Source organism: Adiantum capillus-veneris, chromosome 23, assembly GCF_014529385.1.
Source record: "Adiantum capillus-veneris isolate H3 chromosome 23, ASM1452938v2, whole genome shotgun sequence".
Lineage (NCBI taxonomy): Eukaryota > Viridiplantae > Streptophyta > Polypodiopsida > Polypodiales > Pteridaceae > Adiantum > Adiantum capillus-veneris.
The window spans coordinates 92,800,289-92,818,317 of NC_140953.1; the positions used below are offsets into that span (position 1 = coordinate 92,800,289).

The 18,029-nt window shown below is 39.4% G+C and overlaps 2 pseudogenes; one reads left to right on the forward strand and one right to left on the reverse strand.

Annotated features, from left to right (window-relative positions):
• Nucleotides 1–2,684: 2,684 nt before the first annotated feature.
• On the reverse strand, nucleotides 2,685–5,252 carry LOC147428180 (uncharacterized; annotated as a pseudogene).
• Nucleotides 5,253–8,129: 2,877 nt separating this feature from the next.
• LOC147428181 (uncharacterized) lies at nucleotides 8,130–9,407 on the forward strand (annotated as a pseudogene).
• The last annotated feature ends 8,622 nt before the right edge of the window (nucleotides 9,408–18,029 follow it).

Consider the following 18,029-nt stretch of genomic DNA (forward strand, 5'->3'; position numbering starts at 1 on the left):
AGATTGAAAAATCATAGTCGAACAACCTGTTAGGGAACTACGGAAACATGGCGAGTCTTACGAAGGGCCTGAAAACGCTAAAAGGATAGACTTGGTTGAACCAGAAGAAGAGCCTAGACTTGCTTACATTGCGAATGACCTAACAAAAGAAAAAGAAGAGCTCTTGCTGAGCTTGTTAAAGGAATACCAAGATATCTTTGCTTGGTCTTACAAGGATCTCAAGGGTGTTGTTCGGGGGGTTCACTATGTGTAAAACTACCATATCACGTGCGTTCAAGACATGTTTGTAAAACCCCTTATCTGTGAATTTTATTAAGAATATAATATACCCTTTTCTTTTAAAATCTGTAGGTTTTTCTCAAATTTGAAAAAATAATGCCCTTTTGTATATACATTTCTGTAAGTTTCAAGAACTTTAAATACCCTTCTATTTAACTCACGTGATAGGTTACATTTTTATTAGGTGACCTCCCCGGGGGGTGTTGATCCAGAAATTTGTCAACATACCATACCCATGAGAGATGATGCAAAACCAAGTAGACAAAGGCCATACACATATAATGAAATGTTTTCCAGGAAGATAAAAGAAGAGATTGAAAAACTAAAGGAAGCCAAATTCATTTACGAAATTGAATACACAGATTGGGTGTCTCCAATTGTGGTAGTACCCAAGAAGAATGGAAAATTACGAGTGTGTGTTAATCTCAAAAAGGTGAATGTAGCTATCATTAGGGACAACTTTCCTCTTCCAATCACTGAACATGTTTTAGAACTAGTTGTAGGAAAAGAAGCTTGCAGCTTCTTAGACGGCTTTTCGGGATACAGTCAACTTTTGGTTGACCTAAAAGATCAGCATAAAACTGCTTTTGCAAAAGAATGGGGTATATTTGCCTATCAGCTTATGTTGTTTGGGTTAACCAATGCTCCAACGACGTTTCAAAGGTTGATGAGCCATGCTTTCAAAGAATATCTTAGGAAATTCTTAGAAGTATATATGGATGATCTATGCGTACATTCATCAAATCCGAGCTGATCATTTTGAACACCTCAAAAAGGTATTCGAAAAATTAAGACTTTATAGGATTTGCTTAAATCCTGAAAAGTGCACATTCATGGGCAGACCAGAAAAATTCTTGGACATATAGTGTCTAAAAATGGCATAGCTACTGATATTGAAAAGATTCATGTCATTGCTGATTTGCATAGACCAACAACAGTCAAGAGGATACAAGCCTTCATGGGGCATTGTGGATATTACCGACGGTTCATCTACATGTACGCTATAATTGCAAAACCCATGTATAACTTGATTACACACTTTGAGTGGATCGAGGCATGTGAAGAATCCTTCACGAAGCTTAAGCAAGCTCTCACCTCAGCTCCAATATTGAAAGCACCAGATTGGAATAAGGTATTCCACGTACATGTAGATACTTCCAATTTTGCTATCACTTGTATACTAGCTCAACGAGAAGACAGAAAAATTGAGTTTCCTATTTCTTATGCTAGCCGAAAATTGAACATGGCGGAAAAGAATTACACTACCACCGAAAGGGAAGGATTAAGAATGATCTATGCTATTAAAAAGTATAGAAATTACCTATTAGCCAACAAGTTTGTGTTATTTCTGGACCACCAAGCTTTGTTGTATTTGGTCAACAAGCCATGCAACACAGGAAGAATATTGAGATGGTTCATCATTCTTCTGGAATTTGATTTCATTGTGGTTGTAAAAAAGGGCACTACACATCAACGAGTAGATCATTTGTCAAGGATTGTTTGAGGAGAATCACCTAAAGGGGTAGACGATGATCTACCAGATGCCTATTTGTTCTCCGTGGAAATAATACCTGGATGGTCGGAAAACATTGTGTCATTGATGACAATAGCTCAAGTAGATTCACAAATACCACTTGCTATCACGATCAAATTAATCGAGCAATTGGATAAGTATCAATTACTATATGGGAGGCTATACAAAAGAAATCGATATGGGATTGATTTTATGTATTAATCCTGAAGAAGACGAATAGTACCTAAGTCAAGCACATGTTACCATAGTAGGACTTCACTTTGCAGAAGACCAAACTATGCAACGAATCTTGGGACTTGGATTATTTTGGCCAACTATGAGGGGCGATGTTCGATCTTTTGTAAAGGATTGCCCTCAATGTTAAAAACAAACACCCATACCTCATGTAACATTGTTTCAAATGTCACATGTTCCTAAGTGGAGTAATTATCTAGTTACTTACTTATCAAGCCGAACATTTCCCGAGGATATGAGTAAACGTCATCAGAGAGAAATTGAAATTGAAGCAAGAGACTATGCTCTTATTGGGAAACAATTGTATCGGAGAGGTAAAGATCAACATTTGCGTCTTTGTGCAAATGAAGACGAGTATATTCCGATTATGGAACAAGCACATGCTGGATTAGCTGGAGGTCACTTTTCAAGTGAGACCACCGCAAGATCAATCTTGATGGCAGGCATATGGTGGCCAACACTTTTTGCAGATGCTAAAGAATATGTTCAAAGGTGTGATGCTTGTCAACGAGCAAAAATGCCAACACGAGTAGATACACAAGACTAAGAGCGGTGCTAGGACAAAGAACAAGCACCCAACCCATGTTATCCATCATTGTAGATGCAACCACCAATGAAAACTTGACATGGTCATCTGTTAGCTCATTCCATGCAGGAATGCCATCAAACCTTGAACAAGCCCACCTACAAGAAAAATTATTGTATTTGAGTGTTAAGAATTTGAGCTAAGTATATGCATGGTGTATACAAGATAGCATTGAAAACTCTCTTACCAGTAGGAAGATCAATAACAGTAAGATCAACCCTCCATGCACTAGGTTTTCCATTTCTTATCTTCTCACGTTCACCCAAGCCAACAAAAACTCTCGCATCACCACAAAACCATCCTTGAAGTTTCTTGCAGTGAAATCCTTTCCAAGCTCAATGTAATCATAAATCCAAACCTTTGAATTTTTTATGTCTCCTTTCTTTTGAATGGAATGGAAACTAGACAAAGGTGCATGAATCAAAGCTCCCTTTCCAACATTCTTTTGGGTATGAGAACTTCCTAAGTTTCTTGTATCTAACAATAGCCAAAAAAATAACACATTTTTCTTCAAATCAATCCATGCCATAATGATTAGCATAACACATAACAAAAGAAAGAATAGCAAGAACATATTGTTCCCACCAACAATTTAACTTACTTACCCTTGATTGACATTCCACCCTTGCTTGATGGTCTTGATCTTCTTTTTCTTTGAGAGCTTTCAACTCTTCCTCCATTTTCTTCCTTTGCTCAACAGTCATCTCTCCTGATGACCCTGAGTCAGACTTACATTCACCCTTCAAATGACAAAGATAATTCTCCTTCTCCTCTTCTAGACACTCACCTTTCTTCATATCAATCCACCAAGGGTAGTGCTTACGCTCCCAATCCGTGAGAAGAAAGGCTTCAACAGAATCATTGTTCTCTCTAAAGATAGTGGAGGTGTACATACTATATGTAGGAAGACACATAATTGTCCATGCTTTACATATGTCAGGAATGCAAGTGATCTTCTTACTTCTTATGAGATACATTACATAAGAAAGGCTCCAACAGAATCATTGTTCTCTCTAAAGATAGTGGAGGTGTACATACTATATGTAGAAGGACACATAATTGTCCATGCTTTACATATGTCAGGCATGCAAGTGATCTTCTTACTTCTTATGAGATACATCAAGAACCTACAACAATATGATTACATAAACCTTAAATAAAACGAACTTATATAGTACAACAATAGTCACTTAGCAAAATGCATAACATAGGAATTACCTATAGACCAATCGACGGGAAGAATTTTTCAAGTCCACATGCTTTGATGGTGGAGTAGCCACATTCATCTCCTTTTGAAATTCGTAAAAAATTACTCCTCTATATCTACTAACAATGTCTTCGAAATATGACTCCAAGTGAACATCTAAAGGCAAAACCACCTTGTGAACTCCATGTGTGGAATCTACAACCTGTTGTAAAAGCCTTCTTGCATCATCCAAGACTTGATCCATCCATACTTCCTTGGCCAACCAAGGGATATAGAAATGATCTCCCAAAGGCATTCCAAAACTTTGGCGAAAGTTCTCATCTGGTCCCAAAAGCTTTAGCATTTTTATCTTTAGCTCTTGAGAACATGTAGCACAAGATATAGAGTAGAGTTTCTCTATTGTAATCTTGAATTTTTCATCCTCAAAAGGAAGACTCCATAAAATTAGAAACCATTCTTCTCCATTAGCAGGATTCACCACGGATAGATTCTACAATAACCAAACAAAATAAACAAAAAAAATCTTTTTATTATACTTTTAATAGAGTGTAGTACTTACCCGAGTCATGCGTCTATTGTAAGCTTTAACAACATTCCTCTTTGCTTGAATCTCAGCCCTCACATGCTCATCTTGTGACAAAGTAAGAGGTATCTTATTTGATGCTACCTGTAAATCAGACTTCCATTTATTCTGCATACACCATTTCAATAAAATGTATCAAGAACCAAAAAGATTATTAGAATCTTACCAAATCTTAACAAATTTAAGTACATACCCCATAAACCATGGGACCAAGGATAGACTGAGTAAGAGGATACCAAGCCCTCTTTCCTGATTGTGCTTCTTGAGCCCTTGCTTTCTCCATTGACACTCATTCAGCCTCAGTAAAATTTTCAGTGATTTGAGACCCATCTAAAGAACAAATGGAACTTGTATGATACAAGTAGTCTTTGATATTGGTCTTAATGATTGCTTCTTCATTCATTCTACATAAACAATAAACCATAAAAAAATTACCTCAAGATGTATCATTAGAACAAAGACAAAGAAAAATTTAATGTACAAATGAAAGTAAGACTTACATGTTCAATCTTTGAAGAGCAGCAATTAATCTCAACTCCTCTTGCTGGGTAGGGACAATAAATTTTGCCAAAACCCTCACATGTTTCTTCTTGTCATTACGTGAGACCTCGCTTATGCTCTCCATCCAAGAGGCCGCTCGATGATTCCCTTCCCAGACAAAGAACATCTTTCCCTTCAACATGGACCATTGATCGTTGTTTTCAAGCTCATCCTCAAACTCTTTGTTAACCATATGCCAATACTTGTCCCAAGTTTTTGTAATGTCCTCATTAACATCTCTAGTTGGACCATCTAGAAGATTTATGGATAAGATGAACATACCTTTCATCTTAAGGTACCCTTCTTCTTCAAAAACCTTCTTAAGTAGAGAAAGGTCCCTTCTAAGCTCTCGTACTCTCTCATTTATCAAACACCTACAGAGAGGAATCATAGGGGGTATACATCCTTTATTCAGGGTTAAACTGTCTATAAGCTCGGAGCCTTGAGGCCTGATAATAGCTTGTGGGATAACCTCCTCAAACTCTTTGTCATCTGTCACCTTCTCATTGTCCTTCATACCCCCATCTACATCCTTATCATTGGTGGCCTCTTTATCTCCTTGATCATCATGAATGTATTCTACTTTTTGATTAGCCTGAGCATTTTCAGCTTTATCAAAACTGATTTCTTGCCATCCTCGCTCTGCTAGAAACATATTTCCTCTTCTTGCGTATGACTTTGGGTGAACCTTTTGTCCTCTTTCCAAAGCTAGAAGCCTTTCATAAAGAACAAATAAACAAATATCAACAAAAATATTAAAGTTACATACATTAAAAATTTCTTCAAAACAAGATGCTTATTTATGGGCCAAATTTAAAATTCAAAACTTAAGAACATGCATTTCAGTCAAAATCCGACATCACATGCATTGTGTGTGTGTGTGCGTGCGCGTGCTCTCTTCCATACATCATTCTAAATTTTCACAAGGGTTTCGCCGGTGAAACCCCTGGCATGGAGCAGTGTTGAAACGACCTTTGCTCATTTTATGGCTTGAGTGAGATATATATGCCATATGAGATATGTATGCCATATGTGGTATACTTCGAAAGCATTTCGATGGGGTCTCGACAGAGACCTTTGTGTCACGCATTGGGCATCTCATAACACAGTTGAAGGTCAAAGGGGTAATAAGTGGCATTTATAGCCCCTTTTGATGGTGTGGAAATCCAATACACAGCTCTGTGATAGACCTTGTGAGCTTGTACAATACGGCAGCGGCAAAGTATGGGGGTGAGGCCAAGGTGCTGGCGAGCTTTAGCACAGGTGGGGTTGGAAGACAGCTCTTGGCTTGTCAACAACTCAAGGCCGCTGATGGCTCTTACGCATACTCAACTAACTTCCAATACGAGGAACAAGCGCTAATGAGTCCCCTACATATGATTACAAATGCTTCATGTTGGTCTAGAATCTAAGTCTTCACAGGTATTTTGCCGGCAAAACCCAATCTTGCTCAGTCAACATCCCAACAGCTCCCAACCACCTGCTCCATCATTGCCATGGCATCATCCCAATAGCTCTCAGCCACTTGCTCATTTCAAGAGCGCAGGCAATTCATTCTCTCTCTAAGTGCCTCTTGTTTCTTCGTTTTAAGCTTGAAGTTCTCATTGTTTATCTTCAAGCCTCGGTTGCACCAACTGAATGAACTTCCTAATTTGACTTTTGAGCTTGGAATATGGCCAAGCTATCAATAGATTTGCAGCAGAATCAAGATTACGCATGGCACAAGGAAGATGTCCCCATTAGCTTTGAAATGCTGGAACACGCTGAAATGCTGGTCAAATTTTGATCAGACATTTCAAATGGCCCCAGAAGCTCTGCTCGCTGCCCTACTCCAAACTTGTTATTGACCTTGATTTGAATTCCTTGCTCACGGGCCAACGTTGATTTGCTTTCAGCTCAAGATCTCTCTTCCCTGTTGCTCAGGCTCTAACGTCCGATTTGCTTGGGTTCATCCCCTTACTTGCTTCAAGCTCATCGCTTCATGAGCTTCTAATTGCACTTAATTTGCTTTGCAGCATTGCAACCCACTGTGCTCTGTTCAACCTGCTCAATCCCTCAAGGCTTGTAGACTCCTTCAAGCTTGGCCTCGATTTGAGTGTCCAAGCTCACATGCCTTCAATTGCAAGCTAACTACCCGACCTGCTGCTAGTTGTGAGTCCCTTGCTGCTTGGGCTTCCTCACGCTACTGCTCACAAGCTCTTTGCACACAAGGCTTGCCTTTGCTTCCACTCTCACGAACTCGATGCCGACCTACTCCTGTTGCTCAAGTTCTTCAGTTCATCGGTTTAGTCACCGACCCTGCTGCCGCCGATAAATTGTGCACCGCTCACTTGTTCGACCTTACCTTCAATGGATCAATTCAATGTTTTCCGCTACCTCTGTGCAGATGCTTCTCAACATTGCTGCAGGATTGGAATGCTCCTACTATGGAAAGCAAAAGGCAACTTTCAACTGCAAGAGTTTCGCCGCCGAAACTACCTGGTCACGCGTGCTACACAGCCTGCTACTATGTGTGAGGGTTAAGGATAGGGGCTGCCCCCGACTGTGTCAAGGATAGGGACTGTGTGCGAGGGTCAAGTCGAGCTGCACAGCCTACTACTGTGAGCACCCGACTGCCCCAACCCTTGTCCTCTGCACCCTCTACTGTGTGCACCCGATTGCTACTGTGTGCACCCGACTGCCCCAACCCTATACCAGTACGCGCTCCCGAAACCTATTTGCTAAGAAACAGAGGAGTTTCGCCGTCGAAACCCCTCCAAGACCTGGTAGCAAAAACAACAGAGAGAGAGAGGAGTACCTGTTCACGTTTTTGCTGGTTGCATTGTTTCATTGTTTTCTGTAGGGATCGCACACAGAGCTACGTTTTCAAGCGGTCCACACAGTCAAAGACCAGGACATTTTAAATCTATTTTTTTAAGTTATTGAATATATGTAGAGTGGAAACTATAAAAATGATAATACAAGATATATAATAAAAATGATAATAATGGCTGATTCATATCTAAAGTAAGATACTCCGCATTGAATACCGTCAATCATCACTTTAAAATAGAATATCTTGTGCTTTATTGTTCACTCTCATACCATCATATATACGAGTCTTGTTTTCTGTTCAACACTTTCGCCTTTTGCCACTTTCGCCTTTTGCCTTCTGCTTTCTGCAAATATGAATACTGCAATTATATGAGATGAGAGCAGCACTAAACAGATAGAGCTTTCAACTCAAAACAGTGTTGTGGAGATCTCACGCCATGAGTTAAGTGCATGTTTTAGATTAGTAGAGCATACAATAAGTTTGCATCAAATATTTGGTGAGCAGAATGAAGGTCTTTCTTTTGAGGTGCCAAATATTCACAGAGGAGAGAATACTGTGTTTCAATTGGATATTCAGTTTGGAAGGCCATTTGTTTTGCATGGCAAACAGCTATCAAGACAAGCTCCTATTATAGAAAGTGAGGAAGAGTGTTCAATACAGCAAGGAGTGGAGGAGAAAGGTGAGCCAAAAGAAACAAAGAATGCTAGCTTGGAAACTGCCACTACACATAGCATAGTTGAGATGCTTAGAAATTTGCCACAAAAGAACTCTTTAAGAGCAAACTTTGAGCTAGTTCGCGAGATAAGAAATATTGATGAGCTACCACAAAGATATGATGGAAACATCATGTTTGAGCTTCCATATCCAGACCCTAACAATAGGACAACAGGAGCAAATGACAAATTTGATGGTGGACATGTTTGGAAAAATGCAGTAACAAGCAATATCGCTGGATTTGATGGGATTGTCAGATTCAAAAAATGTGGTGGACACTTGATGTGCCTAAACAATATATGTTCAGGAGTGCAAAGATCAAAAGAAATGAACGAAAAGTTTTGGACAGGGCGTTTGTCAAAAGTCTGTCTTGCAGGATCCACGACAAGCAGCTATGGAAGCCTTAAATGATTTTATTGTAATCTTCCCCCAACTTGCATCTCTGAACGCCCTTGTAAGCTCATTCTTTGATTGACCTCAAAGATCCCTAGTAAGAGAATAACGAGAGGGATTCTTCACATGGGTTGTCACTTACACCCAGTTGCTGAGGGTGTTGCAAAACAAGCAATGATGGATGTTAAAGTCAAAGTGAAGGACATGATATGTAAAGATGTTGCGGGTAGGCCAAGGTCTCTCCAACAAAAATTGGCAAAGGAAATAGTACTGCAATCAGCACTTTTTAAAGACAACTCTGCTAAGGCAATGCTTTCTGACAAGGACTTAGGTGAGGTCCTTGCTACACTTGCACCTACAATTGACAAAAGAAGATTGTCATGGTGGAGGAAAGAAGCACAAGAGGAGGTCGGCCAACCCACTACTGGCTATGATTCCATTTTTAGTTTGAAGAAGCGCTTGCTTTTTGACTTTTTTTCAAAGCATGGCCTTTCCTGGTCAACTAGAGTTCTCTGGCTTTGATAGATGTCACATTTTTAAAATGTCAACCCAAGGACCTGGCAATGGTGTTGATTTGGTTAATAAAATGCGTCCTGGTGGTGGTGAATTGGAAAGTTGTTGGGTTCTCTTTGATTTTGTTAAAAGAATGCAAGAATGGACAACTATGGCATGCCATGTATATAACCCTTATGTTCAAGAAATGCAAACCATAGCTATTGGAGATTTTAAAGTGGAAGATAATGAAGCTCAAACTCTTTTTTAGATGCTACTGAATCGAGTGATGCAGAAGGAGGGTTACAAAAAGTCTGAATTCAAAGGATTTATGGCTGATGAAGCTCATGCAAATTGGCGAGCTGTGAGGACACTTTTTAATGGAGGCCCTAATAATGTTATGGTTGGACAGGAAAGATCATGCTCATTTCATTGGGAACAGAGTATGCAACAACATGCAAGAAAATGTATCCTTTCCCACAGTCAAGAAGATTTAAAACAAAGGTGTAGAGCATGGAGGATTGCACCTTCTGAAGAGGCTGCCGAAACAGAATTGAACAATCTATGTATGTGGTTGAGAAAAGGACATTTAGACAAGACTAAGATTTCAATTCTCGAGACATGGATTGTCTGGTGGCATGCCAGAGTTGCACATTGGGGTGAATACATGGTCAAGGTGAGTCATTGTTAAATATTTAGAGTAGATAAAATAATTGCAAGTTTACATGTTCTGAATTTTTTCTAGGCTTTGGAGGGGAGTGACAGGCAACTAGTACCACATGCAAACTTAGCGGAGTCCATGCATGGGAGCTGGTTAGCTTCCAATGATGGGGTTAAATATATTTCTCTATATAGTGCTTGCTATGGTGATCTTTGTACTATTCTTTTGCAACAGTCAAAATATGACTCTTTTCTTAAGGGTGGACACCTTGGATGTGGCCCTGGAATTGAGAGAATTAAAAAAAGACGAGCTTCATCTAGTGCAACCCTCCCAAAACCTACAGAAGTGGTGGATCTAACTAATCAGGTAGCAATTGAGCTTAATGTTGCTAGTAGAAACTTTTTGGCAGATGGTGACTCAAGGACAGTGAGACGAGGACGACAAGGTATACACAATAATCCAATTAGAGATAGAGATTCACATCGGCCTGAATTTGAGTATGTTACACAACTACACATCGCTCAACACGACCTACCCATAGCTCAATTGGAATAGAAAGCACTATTGAGGTGGATGTTCACCACACACGATGGGCTATTCGAAGCACAAATCTAGGGAGTGAAGTGCGATGCCAAGGGTACTTACGACATAAAACAAAAAGTGCAATGAGCTAATTGATAAGAAGGGTAGAGGAGGATTATTAGGGGTGCCTGCCCCTTGTTTTGAGGGTCTAATTGAAATCCCTTCAGGTCTCAAAAAACAATTTGTATGGTTTTGTGGCAACAACATTGATCATACATGGGAGCCAGCAAAAATTGTGAAGGAGAGACTAGCAAGCCGTCCTACTATATGGCCAATTTCAAAAGGAACATCCTTAGATTTTACAGAAATAGAAGCATTGTGGGCTGCAGGATTTGACTTGCAGAATATTGAAACTACATCACAACAAAATGAAAATTTGGTGCACAATGCAGATGATGCTGATATGCGCCCTAAGCACCGTGATGGTAGGGTGGGGGTGGTCACTAGGGTCATAACAAAAGAGATGGAGGCAAGGATCAATAGAGCTGCAGAGCTGATTTGCACAATTCATGGCCAACGTGTGGTGATTCAAAATGAGCATGTGGAATTTACTTTGACAACCAGTACAAGCAAGCAAAATGAGGAGAGCTATTTGGTGGTAGTGTCCACCTTTCCTTCTTGCACTTGTGAGGATTTCCAGAAGCGTTTACGAGAGGGTAAAATATATATGCCTTGCAAGCATCTTTATTTTGTCTACACAAAAAAGCTTGGGTTAGATGTGTTTCATCAAAGGTTTGTTCATCAAGAAGCCTTGACTAAAAGAGAGCTCCATCAAGCACTTAGACTTTTGTCATAGATTTTAGATTACCTTGCATATTTTTGGAAATTTTGGAAAATGTTGTCTATGTATAGCTGCTCCAATCAAACTACCATATGCGATTGTATCAAACTACCATGTGTGATTGTTGTATTTGTATACATTACGTGATTGCTCATATATACATTTCTATATGTTCTGGGCCACTTTTGAGAAAATATTTTTAGGTTCTATACACAGTCTCAAGGTGTTTTTTCCTACAGTTGTACTATATATAGTTTCAAAAACTTACAACTGTATGTTTACTTAAGGTATTTTTTCTAGCAATTGAATTATTTGCAAATGCACTGTTTTTGGTATACAGCCTTCAAAGTTTTTAGCCTAAAATGAGCATGTATCCTTGGCTACTATTATATACATTGCACAATTAAGCATTCAAAAAGGTAGAGAGCTAACTAAAGGTAGATCTTAACAAAGTGTGATTTATTGTTTTTCTAGTGATACATTTACAATGCATAAAGATTTAATTTGCATATGGTCTTGTGATTATTGGAATGTTTCTCGAATAAAACCACCACTACTACGTGCAGTTTCTATGAGTTAAATCAAAATGAAGTTGCAAAACAAAATTATTGTTGCTAATTTGTTTGTTGAATAGAATAATCTATATCAAAGGTATTGATACTATGACGCTCATACATGTTGTAAAGGGAGTTCGCAACATGTAACATTGATCTAGCATTGATCTACCTTTGCTTAACAAGACTCCTTGTGATAAGATGCAAAGCTATGTTTGATTTTTATCGAGTGTTTCTTAGTGAAATACATCAAGCATAATGTTTGTGTTTTTGGGGTTCTTTTTAATTATGTTACTTTTTTTTCCATCGCTCGTCTTGCTCGTGGGATTATGCTCGCAAAATGGTCATCCCCTAAAATCTAGAGCCCATTTCATAAATACTCCCAATGGCTGGACTGGAGTTAGAGGAGTCATATCTGCTGCGGTGGGTCTACCCATCCTTTGGCATATATCACATGTTTTACAAAATCTTCTAACATCGGTTATTAAATTTTTCCACCACAATCCAGCCTGCAAAATCTTCTTGTATGTGATATCAGTGGAGAAATGTTCTCTAGAATCCCCATCATGTGCCTCTAAAATAACTTGCATTCTCCCTTCCATAGGCACACATCTTTGAAGAATCCCATCTACTCCCAGTCTGTAGAGTGACCCACCAATGATGGTGAACTTTAGACTCCTAATAATCAGAGCCTTCTTCAAATTTTGAGTCCAATTTTCTGGGAATCCTCCCTTAGACAAGAACTGATATCCATCATACAACTCGGGATCAATTGTTTCTTCAGCTATTATCTGAAATAGTTCTGCATCCACTGGCTCATCTCTCAAAGATTCCTCAGAGTAGCCATCCATACTTTTGGACAGGAAATAAACACACCATGGGTTTTATCGGGCTTATGAAAAATGCAAAACTCAAATTCCATCAGGAACATCATCCATCTTATCAATCTGCCTTTGATAATGACTTTGTTGTTGATAAAAAAAATAATGTCTGATGATCCACATAAAAATGAAATAGCTTACCCAGCAAATAGTGTCAAAATTAAGTAGTGCTGAAAACCATTCCTAAGGCTTCTCTTTTAGTAATGGTATATCCTTGTTCAGCATGACTGAATCTCCCACTGGCAAAATACACTGGATAATCAGTCCTCCCTTCTGGTTGAGCTAATATTGCTTCCATCCCCAGCCTTGAAGCATCTACATGTACATGAAAAATGACATCCCAATTTGGTTGTTGAAGTACTGGCTTACTAATAATGGCATTCTTCAAATTCTGAAAGCTCTCCTCACATTGAGCAGCCCAACTGAACTTGTTGTCCTTCTTTGTGAGCTCATACAAAGGTAATGACTGGGAAGCAAATTGATGCTCAGATCTTCTATAGAAATTGATATATCCCAAGAAAGATCTTAGTTTTGATGCATTGTGGGGCGCCTTGGCCTATTGGACACACGGAATGTTGTCATTAGCCATTTCTATACCATTTCTGGACACTACATGTCCCAATAGTTGTCCTTTCTAGACCAAGAAAACAGATTTGAATGGATTTAAACAAATCCGCTTTTCCTGACAACACTTGAAAACCATTTCCAAAAATAGTAAATGCTTATCCTCCTCTGAATATACAGTGAAGTCATCCATGAATATGGCAAGGAATCGGTGGAGAAATTCACGGAATATTTTCATCATACATCGTTGGAAAGTCGCTGGAGCATTACAAAGACCAAACAGTATAACCAGATACATGAATGATCCCCACTCACTAATAAAAGTAGTTTTACTCCAGTCCTCAGGAGCAATCTGTAACTGATTATAACCACTATAACCATCCATAAAGCTATACATCTCATATCCTACAATTTTGTCAAGCATCATGTCCGTAAATGGTAATAGAAAGGGATCCTTGATGGTCTGAGCATTCATCTTTTGATCATCCACACAGACTCTAAGCTTTTCATTCTTCTTAAGGACCACCACAATGGGAAATAACCAATCACTACTAACTACTTCAGTAATGAATCCAGCCTTCAGAAGGTTATCGATCTCTTCCTTGACCTTCTTAGCATAATTGGGATTCATTCTATACCTTTCAACCGCACTGGTCTGGCATCTGGTTTCAATGGTATTTGATGTTGACATATCTCTGGATCTACTCCCTTGAGTCAGTATGTTCCCATGAGAACACATCTTTGTAGTGTTGGAACATGTGTCGGGCCTTCTCTTTCATTACTGGATTCATATGCTTGTTGACTTTGATCATTTTAGGATTTTCCTCCAAACCTAGATTCCATTCCTCTATTTCTTGATCATCTGGAAGCAACCAGTTAGGCCCACCCCCTTTTCTTTTGGTTGAATCTTCAACATAATCCCAAGACGGTCCTTTGAGCTCTGAACTAATTCTGAGTTTCAGTGACTTCTACAGAGTGTACTTGTTCAGAAGCCGCTGGCGTATTGGGATCAACTGGGTCTTCTGGCCTTCCAGTTAGCTGAACTGGTCGTTCCCCAGAATTCAGTTCAGTGAACTGATCTGGAAATTGCTTCTTTTGCTTTTCAACCTGATCTTTGTCTAGTAATACTGCATTGAGATCTATTTTAACTAGCGAAAAAATATTCATTGTTGTCAGTACTTCTCGTAAAGCTCTTTTGGTCTAAGCTCCTTTCTCCATCTCCTAATGATGTTTGTGTGAATCTGAATTCTGCTACTAGCACCTTGTATTGTCCGAGTCTAATTGGCATAGTGGTGAACAGCTTGTGCTGTTCGCAACCATGGGTGCCCCAATAGCATCCCATATGCGCCTTGCACATCTAGTATTAGGAAGCTAGTTTTGAACTTTTCTTTGCATACTCCATATCATTCATGTTGCCTGCACCACTCGATGATCCGCCATTCAAACTTTGAAAGGTGTTGGTTTCAGGTTTGTGATACCCAATCTTTGTTGAAGGTGTGCCCCAAGGATATTACTCCTGCTCCTCCGTCTAGTATGACACTAGATAGTGGTTCCCACTATTTCCTAACCTTATATTCTACCTGGATGACCAGCACTTTATCATCTCTGACAGCAGCCAAAGCCAAATCAACTGCTCTGGCTTCTGCTTTAGCCTTTCTTCACTGTCTGATGAATTTTGCTGCTTCTGGCAAAGTTTTTCTAATATCATCTAGTTCAAATATGAGTTTATGAATTATGTCTTTCTTGACATGAATTTCTTCTCTTTCTTGATCAGAGTTATTGTCAGAACTTGAGGAATTGGGAATATCTGCACAGTGCCATTCCTCTATTTTGGTACCTTCAGTGCCTCTTTCAGTGTTTTTTGTTGCAGTTATATCTGATTTAACGCTCCCTAATACCTACATCAGTCCCTGAACTACAGCCAACATAGTCTCAGGAATCCCAGACTCTGATTGATCTAGTTGTTCTTTCTCAGAAGACTGGGCTGATATCTTCTGAATGACCAGGGCATCAAAAGTTTCAGGCTGCTCTGGCAGTTTCTTGGCTAAATCTTTTGTGATCTTAGCCGCCAGTTCTCTCTGCTCCTGCCATTCATCAACTACCTTTTCTTTACCCTTTGCCTTCCACACCTCTCTCTGTTGAGCCCATTTTATACTTTCAGAACTGACTGGTTTTGCCGGCTCATCTGGAATTTCCTCAATGACCACCCCTTTTCTGCGTGTAACTGCTCGAATAGGAACCAACTTTGGGACCTTCGCCTCACAGTAGTAGGTGTTTCTGGACACTGAGCTGCAAGATTCCTATACTTGCCACAAGTATAACAATTCAGACTTCGGTTCTGGAAATTACCACAACCTTGGCCCCGACCACTAACCCCCTGGTACCTACCATGCCCAATACTAGTACCACTGGTACCTGATTTATCTTCTTGGGGTACACTGGTAGTCTCTACTCTAACTGGTTCAGCATTGGTAAATGCCACTACATACAAATCTTTTCCCTTCTTGAAGTGATGAATGAAAATTCCAGAATTGTTCCATAAATGACCATATACTTTGCAATAGGTACACTGTGGACATTCATTGGAAACATGATATTTAGATTTACACTTTGAACCCCAGGTTTCCATTCTTCTAATTGGTTGTCTCGTTTGGCTCGTTTCAGCAATCTGTCGGGCCATCTCATCAATTTTCCTGGACCAAGATCCTTTCTTGGCCTTTTCTTTGCTCTTTTCATCTAAGCTGCTTTCAGAGCTACAGAAGTCTAGCTAGAATTAGAATTCTTAGTAGAACTACTACTACTGGACTGCTTCTTCTTGTGACTCCTCTCCTTCTTTGCTTGTTGTTCAAGCTTTAGGGCTCGCTGTACCAAATCATTGAATTTCTTGGTTGGTGCAGGCACCTCCTATTCCGTAAGATTTTTATTGTGGAACCCATTTAAAAACCATGCTTGCTAGAAGCGAAAGACATAGCGTCCCTGCAAAATACCTCAAAATAGCATGATAGAAACAACAAAACACCGCAAATATTCATACTTGACAAAGCCTGTGAGCATATAATCAAACCATACTCGAACAGAGAGAGAGAGAGAGAGAGAGAGAGAGAGAGAGAGAGAGAGAGAGAGAGAGAGAGAGAGAGAGAGAGAGAGAGAGAGAGAGAGAGAGAGAGAGAGAGAGAGAGCGTGATAGAACGAGAGAGCACGTGCAGGCACACCTCCTAGAGCAGAGTGCTATGCCGACACAACGATAGAGAAGAGAGGAGAGGTGAGAAGAAGAACACAGACACTGGGTGCAATCTCCTCCCGTGCAAGAGTGACCATTTCCCTCTTGCACGTATTTAATTTATAGATTCTTGAATGGTCAAATTGGTTACAAACTGGCCGGTCGGTCATAAATTGCCAAAGCTCATAAAAGAGCACTTGAATAATAAAATGTACATCCTATACAAATCCATTCGGAAAGGCCAAGCTGGGTCTAGTCTTTTCCACCTGTTAGATGCAATAAATAATAAAATGTCAATTCTATAACATACCTCTCCGTTGGAAAGCAACTGTCCTCAGTTGCGAAGCTAAAAGTCTGCAAACAATACTTGTCAAAAATAGTGATTAGTATGTTGTGTCAAAAACATCACATGATAAAAGAAAAAATTATGAAACTAAACAACATTAGCTTATTCCTGCAGTCATCCACATACTACCTATTCTAGTGTCCCATACCACTAGAATAAGCAGTATATGTCATACCCTGATGAATCAGGATATCATTGGTCACATTCATACCCTGATGAATCAGGATATCATTGGTCACACTCATCATCAATCTCATAATGTCAATTCTCATCACATAAACACTGCCATAATAATCACCAGATACCAAATTCCAATTCCATAGTATAAGTCCAAATCCAAATCACTTTCATTATGTACCCGGGTAACAAAATCATACCAGTTGCAGTGGTGGCCAGCCACTGCAACATGATTTAATGATTGGTGTTGCCTAAATCGACAAATCTACACCAATAAGAAGTGCTGCCTAAATCGGTGAATTTGCACTAATGCTGCCTAAATCGGCGAATCTGCATTGGATATTGTTTAAAAAGTGTGAATCTGTAGTTTGTTGTTGTGCTGCCTAAATCGGCGAATCTGCACTAGATGAGCATTGACACACTGCCTAAATCGGAGAATCTGTGTGGATGTGACCAATGGACTAGACAAGACATAAATGAGAAAAATTATATTTACTACGTTGTCGACATCACAGTGCAGTATATCACCAAAGGACTTACAAATGGTTTTCATTGTCCCAGAGAATTTTAGCTCGCATGAGTAGTTGCATAGCTTACTGACAAATCATCCCAACAAAAATTTCTTTCAATATAATTGGAGGTCATGACCTTAGCGGTGCAAGAGGGTATCATAAAGTCGAATAAAATATGGTTAGGGTATTAGTACAAAAGCTGTAAAAATGAGTTTGCAAAATAAAGCAAAGAGATTACTTATCTGACGTCCTCACATTATGGCCTGCATAGATTTTTGTGAATCCTTAAATGAGTTAGAGAAATGGAACAAGTGAAGATCATGATAAAAGTCATTTGATTACGGTCAAGCAAGACAGATACGTTTATTTCTTTA